The sequence below is a fragment of the Micropterus salmoides genome, unplaced genomic scaffold (assembly GCF_014851395.1).
Source record: "Micropterus salmoides isolate LMB-PRFRI ecotype aquatic unplaced genomic scaffold, ASM1485139v1 Ms_hic_scaffold_14, whole genome shotgun sequence".
Lineage (NCBI taxonomy): Eukaryota > Metazoa > Chordata > Actinopteri > Centrarchiformes > Centrarchidae > Micropterus > Micropterus salmoides.
In genome coordinates, this window is record NW_024040485.1 from 26722906 (window position 1) to 26733357 (window position 10452).

Sequence of the window (10452 nt, forward strand, 5' to 3'; positions counted from 1 at the left end):
GCTTCTAATAATAGGTCGTCTCTGATTATACTGTCAAAAATGCAACAAGACATCAGGGACCCTTAACAGGAAAGTAAATGTTTCTCCTGTATTAGCTTCTTTGCACTGGCTCCCTATAAAATCCATCATAGAATTCAAAATCCTTTGCTCACCTACAAAGCTGTTAGGCACCATCATAAGAGCTGATAGTACCTTATTATACCACTAGAACACTGCGTTCCCAGAATGGAGGGATACTTGTGGTTCCTTGAGTCTACAAAACTAGAATGGGACCCACAGTGTGCAGCTATCAAGAAAAAAAACGTGCATTTTTTTAACAAGGTCCAAATATAATAATGTGACTAATCAAACCCACTGCCTATGACTCAATAACACAACATGAGCTTTATGAGAATGTAAGATTTACATTTTGTCTGGTTTAATAATGGGCCAGAAAGAGGAGTGGCTTGTTACCTTTGACTGTGCTCTCGCAGTTTGCCAGCTTGTGGATGAGCAGATCTTGAAATGATCCACAGCTTCACTTCACTAATACATAGGCTTGCTTTAAACTACATGTTCATGTGCGCTGCTCTCCGCATTCAAGAGCACAAATGTTCTTAATGGACTTTTTGCATATGTCATAAATGCTACAAACCTCAAGGTGAAATTCAGCATATGAACTAAGGAAATAAAGTTATCTGCTATTCCCTGCATTATGTCTCTGTGCTGTTCAACAATGCAGTAAATAAAATTATATATACACACACACATACATACACAGACATATATACACACACAAAATATATCTTTCACATAGCATAATAATTGCTTTCCATTCATTTCTACTTAAAGGAAAATATTTAAAGTATCACATGCTCACTGACTATAGACTTGAATGATAGCTCCTAAAGGTTTCTTGCTTACACCTTCAGAGGATGGCAGCTGTAATCCACTTCAGAACATATTCTAACGGTGATCCCAAGTGTCTAAAATCTTTCAGATCTGTCCTGCAGCATTCTCCACTTCACTGTTGAGCCACAGAGCTAAATACACTACTTTCATGTCATGCTATCATGTCTTCATAGCCCCAAAGTTTTACCAGAAGTCCTGTGTTGAAGGAAACGACAGGACTGCTGATTCTCAAAAGATGGGGAAATCATTGGATGCATTGTGCTTAAGTATCCCCTATTTATTACAATCTTGCTTGGATTTTTCTTTCATGTATCAATTTTTGCTGCTGCAATTTGCTGACCTATTTTCAGTCTGGGGATCTTCAATGTTTCATCTTGGACAATGATAAAAGAAGAACCTGCTCTGTGACCAAAGGATCCGCACATGTGTTGGTACATCAGAATGTGGTAAGTTTGTGTCAGAGATGTACAAGAAATCAGCATCTTTGTTTTACTACTTGAAATGATCTGTTTCAAAGGATGTACATCAAATGCATTTATTTCAGACATGGCTAAAGTCAGGGTTGTTGCTGCAATGAGAAAATTCAGGGCTTTCAATTCCAAATTACAAAAAATGATTCCCACTGTTTGCTTTGATTCAAACATTACTTACACATGGATCTATGGACAGATATCAAAGTAATGACATAATACAGAAAAAGAAGCATTTTTGTAAAGTAAAAACACGCAAGTTCACCAATGGATTCTGACCTCACACCGTTGAAGTAGTCAGTATCAGAATATATGCACAGTAGAGGGAAATTAAACTTTGTACCTCATCTCACACGGTTATAGCGTGATGAGGATGATAATGATCTACAATTATTTTATTTCAGAATGATTGAACCTTTCATAATTGCGCTGTTCACATGAACTGTCGTTCACAAAACAGAACACTGTCTTCTTCCTGCAACCACTCGCCTCTCAAGATTTCAGTTGTCCTTGAGTGAGACTTCAGTTTCTTGTTAAAAACAAAGGGTGTCACCAGGAGTCTCTGTCAGGGATCCTTTCCATGATTTTGTTAGACACCTTGTATAACACCGAGTCTGTCTGTGGCAAAAGAAGCACTTTTTGTGGACATAATTTTGACAGGTAGAATTGCACCAAAATAATAGGTTGCAGCCACTGCAGCTAGTTCAGTCATGAGACAACAGAGCCAAGAGGAATATTCTTAATCCCCTTCACCAACAACCACCTGTGAGGATTTACCTTCATCCCAGTAAACCCCATCACCATCCTCTCCAATCACCCTTTCCCTCCTCCCCTCAGCTGGAGTTTACAGACCAAATGAAAGAGCTTGTCACTGAGCTTGTCACTGCTGGAACCAAACTTACCCCACAATTGTTACATATGCCATTGCAGCCACTAAGGTGAAAGTGGTCTCTGATTAGAAAAGATCTTCAGGGAAAAATGGCACATGGAAAGAAAAGTAAAAAAAAGAGAATGTTGAAAAGCTGGACACAGATTGTGAAAAACAAATTTACAGGTTCACAATAAAATCTATAAAGAAAGACTTTGCATATACAGTATAATTTAGAACCCGAGAAATGCAAAGCAGTCCTTCTCTGACATCACCAAAAAAAAAAAAACACTGCCTTGATTGCTACTATCGACAGGTTATGAAACCCTCCTGTGTTAGTAGCCTTTTATCTACCAGGGCCTGCAATGAATTTGCCTCCTTGTTCACCGACACAATTCCAGAAAATAGAAAGGTTGTCAGTTCCTTCAAATCAGGTACAGGGTATGTGGTATCACTGTATCCACTTAAAGTCAGTTTAAATAGCATGACACAATTTGATACATATCCATAACTATAAAAACTTCTAGGACACTATACAACATCTGAAATCAACCTCCTGCCTTGATATTCTGCCAACGGGCTTTTTAAAAATGTTTCTAATTGCATGGCCTCAGATCATCTACAAATTGTCAACTTGTCTCCTCTCAGATTTTTGTTCCCACAGGCCCTGAAGCACTCAAGCCACTCCTAAAATAGAATAATCCTGACATGTCTCTAATCAGCAATTATAGGCCCATATCCAATCTCCCGTTTTATGTGAAATTATTTAACACATTTACATAATTTAAATTTACATAATATTTGTGTAAGGGAGACTTACAAAGTAAGATTTTCACTGTATGGTCTAATCCGGTGTAGTTTACTGTGCATTAGGGCTGACCCCCAATCGTCGAAGGTTCAATGCTGTGCCGAGTTGTCCACACCTCACGGGACTTTCAGATAATTTATCACCGTTGTTGAACCACATAAAGAATATTATATCGTTTTTAAATAGCCGGCTACTTGAAATAGACCCGCGAGGAACCGCAACGTGCATGTAGTTGTCGGCAGCACGGCATGCAAGCAAAACTCAGACAAGACCGGTGAATGACAGGCGAGAGAGAGAGAAAATGGTCTTCAAAAAGCCAAAAAGTCAGTTTAGCTGGAAATTTACAGCGTAAGTTGAATAAATAGATACTGCAAGATTAAAGCGGTGCTACCGTGTGCCCCCCCCCGCTAGCAATCACTGTGCACAAAAGCACACATGATTTGACTATCAGTCGAGTATAGGCAGGACTTGACGATTCGGATTCTTTAGTCGGGGGCAGCCCTACTATGCATATGAACATTTCTTGAGTCTTAATCTTAACAAAACTGGACAACTTCTAGGCACTAAACTCTTTTGATGTCTTCCAGTCAGGATTTCGACCCCACCATACGACCGACTGCTCTTGTTAACATCTTCAATGAAATCCACTTAAACAAACAGTGGCAGAATTTCAGTTTTAGTATTATTGGAATCGTACTTAAAGGACAGGGATCATTTTGTGTCTATAGTTAATCACACATCTGAGCTCACAAAAGTGACTTGTGGAGTTCCCCAAGGCTCCATTCTGGGGCCTCTTCTGTTCTACATCTACATGCTTCCACTGGCTCGGGTTAAGAAAAACAACAATATATGTTACAATAACTATGCAGACTACAAACAGATTTACATAACCATATCACCACAGGACTATGATCTGCTGTGTAACTGCATTGAACAAATCAAATGACTGGATGTGCCAGAATGTTCTTCAGTTAAACAAAGATAACTAAAGTTATTGTTTTTGGAGCCAAGTAAGACTGATTAAAAGTCAGCACTCAGCTTCAATTGGTAATGTTAAAAACCACAAACCAAGTCAGAAATCTTGTAGTCATAGACTCAGGCATGAGTTTCAACAGCCACATTAAGACAAGTCAGCCTACTATCACCTGAAGAATACATCAAGGATTAAATGACTTAATAGACAGGTTTTATTGTCATTGTTTATGAAATGCAACGAAATGCAGTTTAGAGCAGACCATTAAACTGGGAAGCTTTAAAATTGCTTATATAAATGTGATGGCCCAAGCCACACAGGGTAATAGTAATACAGTACACAAGTCTAACATGTTTTTTTTTTAAGTACACAGGTTAAGTTCTTTTTGCAGTTAGCCACTGTAGTGAACAACGATGTGGATTTGTGCATTTTATATTGAATAAATTTGGAGCTACGCCTAAATTCCTTTCTCCTCCCCAGAGAAGATGGGGAGGGGTCAAAGTTGCTTTCTCTAAGTGCTAGCCCGACCATAAAACTGGCACCATTTTGATTCCGAAGCTGATAACGCGGGGCCTGACTGTTAAACTGACAAAGGGACACGAGCCAGCCATTGGCATCTCCCTGAACAGCCTATCAAAACTTACCCCACCACACACGTTTCCGTGGAAACTGACCTTATTCTTTGTTTTATTACCACATCAAAAGGATACTCCTTGTCTCACCTAAGTGTGACATGTTCCAGACACTGAACTTTGGATGACAAAGGACTGCAGTCTCCAAAATACTCAAAGCATTTAATTAAGTTAATTAAATCTTTAGTTGCCTGAATACGTTTACCTCTATTTGAGCAGTTATGTTAACTGTTGTTGCTATCTGTTGTTGATATTAGTGCTGAAAAGAAGTTACTTGTGCAGTGTTTTTATTTTCAGCAAGACACTCCTTCATCTAATGTAATCAATGCTTGTTCATAATACTTTCTTACAAAATCCCTTTAGAAATGATGACAAAGAAATGTTTTACTATACTCTTAATCACCAGCTTGAATTTAAGGATGAATCAACAATATTCCCCGGTTCCTAAGGAGAGACGATCTTTGATTTAATCCAAGCTTTCCTCATGTAACCTGAGCTCCCCCAAGTGGACGAAATAAGTATTACATGCCCTCGTCGGAAATGCGGTTAAATGTATAAAAATCCTGACCAATAATGTGACAATTGTTTCCTGTTACCAAATACCTAGAACAGTACAACCGTTCAACCATTGAGGTTCGATTGTGGAAAATATTTGATTATAATACGTGCAAATAGATTTCTTTTCTTTAGACATTAAGTTTGGAAAGGCAGTCCCTGGGGAAACCTGAGACGCCCCCTGGGGAACCACGCCCCAGGCAACAAAAGAGCGACACGCGACCTGCTCGCGAGTCTCTAGACTCTTCACTAGACGCTTCCCTCTTCTCGCTCTTCCACTCTGGCCCCTGGATGCTTCGGCACGCGCGTGGCGTGCCTCGCCAGACAACACGCCCAGACTCAGCCAGCGAAACAAACAGGCCTTTGTTCGCCTGAAGCTACACACCTGAAGTGCCGAGACATCGATCTGCCTTCAGTTTGTTTTATTTTCTTTATTTCTTTTGTTTGTTAAAGTTATGAGTCCGTTAAGTTACACTGGACTAATTCAGGAACGACCAAGTTCCATTTTAAGCCTTTTTCGTCGAGCCAACTTCACCGAGGTCAGACCAAGCCACGTGGTCTCGCCAGCTACAACCAAGGAAACCTGCAAACAGCCGAATTGCCAGACGGAGGAGGCGTTTTCAATCAGACACGGAGAACCCCGAAGAATCCCTAGCAAAAAGCCAGGATCGGCAGCTAGAGTGGGACCCGTGCAACAGGCCAAAAGCAGGCTGTCGACAAGCAGTAAGACTTAACACACGTCCTGTGATCAGATGTCCATTTTAACTCCTAAACTATAGCATTAGTTTACTTTCATTAGCTCTTCTATGCCGTATGAGTCGAATGCTTCCCACAATCGAACCTCCAGGCTCATTGTTCAGCAAATGTTTATGTTCCCTGTATCCAACCATCTTTTATCACCTTAGTTGGAGAATAAATTCACTGTAATATAATCAAGAGCTGTGTGTGTTGCCTATTTATAGTTCCTGCCAAGAGAATTGACCCTTTAGATATGAGACTGACTGACTGATTTAAGATAATTGAGCGATTATTAACTAACTGATCACTAGTAATAATTGTATAATTATTCAAAACTACCTAGAGGTCCGGAGACTCTAGGATTATAACAACTCCGGTGGTGCCCTTTACGAGGAAATTCTGATTTTATGAATAATAATTCATAATTGGGTATCAATTCTCATAAATTTATTAAAATTCATAACTAATAAATTTAGGTCCACTACACCACACACAACAATTCATGATTTCAAATTACAGATTACACCGTTTGAGTGGTAATATAAACGGTTTACTTAGAGTTAAGTAAACAGTTCTGTTATAATAATCATTGTTACCATGTTAAAGAGAGGTCTGTCCTGGTGGAAGAGAAGTGTGGCCAAGGGGGGAGGACTGTTTTATCCTGTGGCCTGCCAATCAAGCCATACCATGTGCTGCCATGTTGGAGGGGGATTTTGGGTTTAGTCTGTTTTACTTTGTAGTAGTTGTAGTTGTCGTCCATTTTGTTTTACCCTTGTGTGTAAATTGGTTTGGCCAATTTTATAGACCTAGTTGTTATGTTTTTGGTTTCTATTGTTTGGTATTTTGGGGGGGTGAATAAAAAACTATTTTTCAACAGAAACTCCTGTTCTCCTCATTGTCTGACTGTTTGGTCCCTGACAATAAATAAGCTTATGGCTCAGCAGGCTCTGGAAAAACTTCCATCCATGCATTTATCTTCAGTTGACTCTTTACAAGGTTCCCTAAAATACTTTTGTGTTAAATGTTTTATTTTCTATTTAACTGGGGGGTTTGTCTCTTATATTTCCCTATGTTGCTTTTGTGTTTTATATCAAGCACTTTGAATTGCCTTGCTGTTGAAATTTGCTATAGAAAACATGTTTTATACTTTAACAGTCTTTCTAGCAGGTTGATTGGATCCATCTCAAATTTTGGCAGAACATTTTTAAGGGGCTAAGGATGCTTGAAACAGCACAAAACTTGGCAAATATGTCAGAAGTGATGTGTTTTGCTGCCTGATTAGGTTCTCGGACATGGGTGTGTGAGAAACCAAAACAAAATGAATTGCTTTAAGAAACTGGGGAGGCAGAGGTATTATCTCTCAACTTAAAGTTTCCTGGAGCTATACCCTAAACCCAACCGGAAGTCAGACATTTTGAATTGAAAATGTAACTGGGGCACCTCGACGACACATTGTCAGATCTTTTCCACTCTTCGCATGTGTGATAAGTCCACTTCAGAGCCGTGTCAGCCCGAGGTGTGCGTGTGGGCCCGTTCAGAACTTCTTTATTGTTTTAATCATTATATTATGGTATGTACAATATGGTTATTTAAATAAATGTCCTGAATTTACTGCCATGGCCGTGCCTCCAGAGTTGTCTTGTGTTTTCCCCTTCCCTGTGATTTTAGTGCTCTCCTGTCTCTGTGTATGTTTATGTGTGGGCATGCTCTCACCTACCTCCTGGCTCCTCCTGCACACCTGTTTGCTATTAGCTCGTCACCTCTCAGCCTACACACATCTTTAGTCTATCAGTTCATCACCTCAGCAGTATCTACCCTGGCTCTCCCCCTTGTTCCCAGATCATTGTCTCTGCTACTGTGGTAGTTTGCATCTCTGGCCTCTTAGTCTGCTGTTTCCAGGGCCTCAGGATTATTTCTTCACGCCTGCCTGCCAATCAGCCTACTGGCCTGCTAATTCTTCCCGCTCTAATGGTCCACTATAAGTTATATATAAAACTTGTGGATATTTGATAAAATGCAGGCTCAAGCAGCAGATGACATATTTCCCACTTCAGGTGTAGACAGAAGTTAAAAGACAAAACAACAGATTCGGAGCACTTCCTTGTTGCTGAAATGCATAAAGTCAGTTAACACAGCCATGTCGGAGCGACGTAGCTATAAGAGTTTTTGTAATTGCTGCTAGCTGTGGACGTTGGATGCTTTATATATGTATACAGAAATCCTTTTGCAAATTTATTGCTTTATTAAAGATGCAGAAACCTTGAAACTCTGTTCCTCCGGCCTTCCCCTGTGTTTTAAATTATGAGAAAACACCTTCTGTATGTGTGCCAGGTGAAACAGACCCCAGCTCTGAAACAGATCATTTACAGGTTAATCATCAAAGCCACATTTCATTGTAGTCATCTGTTTTAATTAATATTCCTGAGGTTTGTTATAGAGTTGCGGATAAAGAAAGCTTATTAAATTAGCCATCATCCCCAATTAGCTCTGGATACTTCAACGTCCTGATAAAACACTGATGCAAATGATAATTTGGAAACATGAGGGATTTATAAAACAGGTCAGCAGGACTGACTGGATATGAAGTATTCAATGAAAACACAAGCACACATTAAAATCTAAACTTTTGCATGGCTCTCCTCAGGGAATCTAAATTCAGTAAAATAATAATGACAATTTATTGAGTTTATTCTGAATATTATGTTGCACTTGTTGAAAACCAAAAACTAATGATGAAAGAACCAATTGGACAAGTAGAGCTAAATTTGTATTGATATTTTGTGTGTTAACACATATTTTAAATAGACTTGTTGGCAGCTGTTATATTGTTAAATGAAATTGTCCCTTTGTTTCATAGTTTAGATTTTCCCATTTGTTATCTCTGTGAAAAGATAATAAAGTTTCATTGCTGTTTTCAGCTCGCGCTCTCTAACTCTTTATGTGTGGGTGTCTTTCTCACAAGGTAACACAGCATGCAGCCTGTCAGAGCACAGACAAATTGAGTGAATGTCACAGTTCGGATTCTTGAATACGTGAAAGGGAATCTGAATCAAATGATCTGATATTGCAATTTTGAAAATTATGTTTAGGTTAGTAAAGGACATTTGTCCACTTTATATCCCAGTAGGAACCAAAGGATTTGGGGCTGAGAATACTAGGCTAGAGACGTTCTCCCCCATTGTTGGTTTTACACTGGATTTATTTGCTTGACTCCCAGCATTGATGAAGACATGGCAGCACCAATGTCCCTTGTAAACTGGGCATTATCTATAAGGGTTGTATCAAGTAAAGTCATATTGTCATGATCCTCAGGGCTGGTTGTCTTTCTAATAGCTGCCAACAAAATAGTTAAAACATTAACTGAGCGTGCCGCCCTTGTGGCTGCATTGTAAGTCTGACACACCAGGGTGTCCTGACTGGACACCAGGGGTTGGGAGTCGCCCACTGATGTCAGAGCCGCCATTTCCCTTTTGACTGGTGGCAGATCCACCAGTCCAGTCTCAGGTTCATATTGGAGCCTTGTCAGTTTGCAACATCCAGCACTAAATTGTGTGATCTGCAATGTCTCAAAGATGGGTTAGGGTTGTGAGCACCTTTTGTTGGTTAATTGATATCCTCTCCTTAACAAGCAAAAATGACATACAACAAATTCAAAAATCATTATTAAAATTCTAAACTGGTCTCCTGTGAAAGGCAAATATTAGTTTATTATCAAAAATGTCTTACTGAACCAATTTTACAGAGTCACAAACAAGTAACTGTTATACTGTTAATATTTGTGCCTTTGAAAACTTTGCAAAATCCTCTTTCATAGCATTATAAACTGCTATGCAACATTATGGTGTTTGATAAACCTTCAGACACATGGACATATTACACCCAGCCAGTACCTGTAGCAACACAGCCACAACAACACAGCAGCTTGTGGAATTTTTTAATGCAGTTCCACTTTTGGTCTGAGCACTTTCTAAAACTTGAAAACAAAACTTCCAACTTTTACATGTGTTGTATACATTCATTTGAATGCAAAAGAAACGCACACACTCCCCTTTTCTCTTCAACATATAATTCCATTTTATTCCTGAACATGTCTGATAACATTCTTTGGCAGTTTAGCAAATTCAAAAAGCAACAAGTCTTTGTCTTGACAAAATGTTGACGTTGTTCAAACAGTCATCAGCTCATTAGTTCCACTCATTGGGTTCACACAAAGCTGTGTCAAAGTTATCTATTCAGCTTGTACTCTGGTTTTCCCTTCCCACCAACAAATAATTATTATAATAAAATGTGGCAATTTGAATCAGAATTACAGGCCTGTCAAACGCCATGTCAGCTGTTTATTCATTGCTGGAAAAAAATATCCTTGTGATGTATATCCACTTTAATGAAACTTTAGTACTTACGCCAGGAAGAACGATTTCCTACCAAATGCCAGTTATGCCAGCCCGTTAAAAGAGATGCTATTGTCGGCCTTCAGTTGGAAATGGTTTTCTGCCTGTGTGACAAATCCTTTTCCT

General features: G+C 39.3%; 1 long non-coding RNA gene across 1 annotated transcript; it reads right to left on the reverse strand.

Moving 5' to 3' along the window:
- Positions 1-1410: 1410 nt before the first annotated feature.
- On the reverse strand, positions 1411-2328 carry LOC119903031. The gene is made up of 2 exons (XR_005444396.1): positions 2264-2328; positions 1411-1979 (listed from the first exon to the last, which is right to left on the reverse strand). It is a non-coding gene; the product is annotated as an uncharacterized LOC119903031 (long non-coding RNA).
- Positions 2329-10452: the final 8124 nt, after the last annotated feature.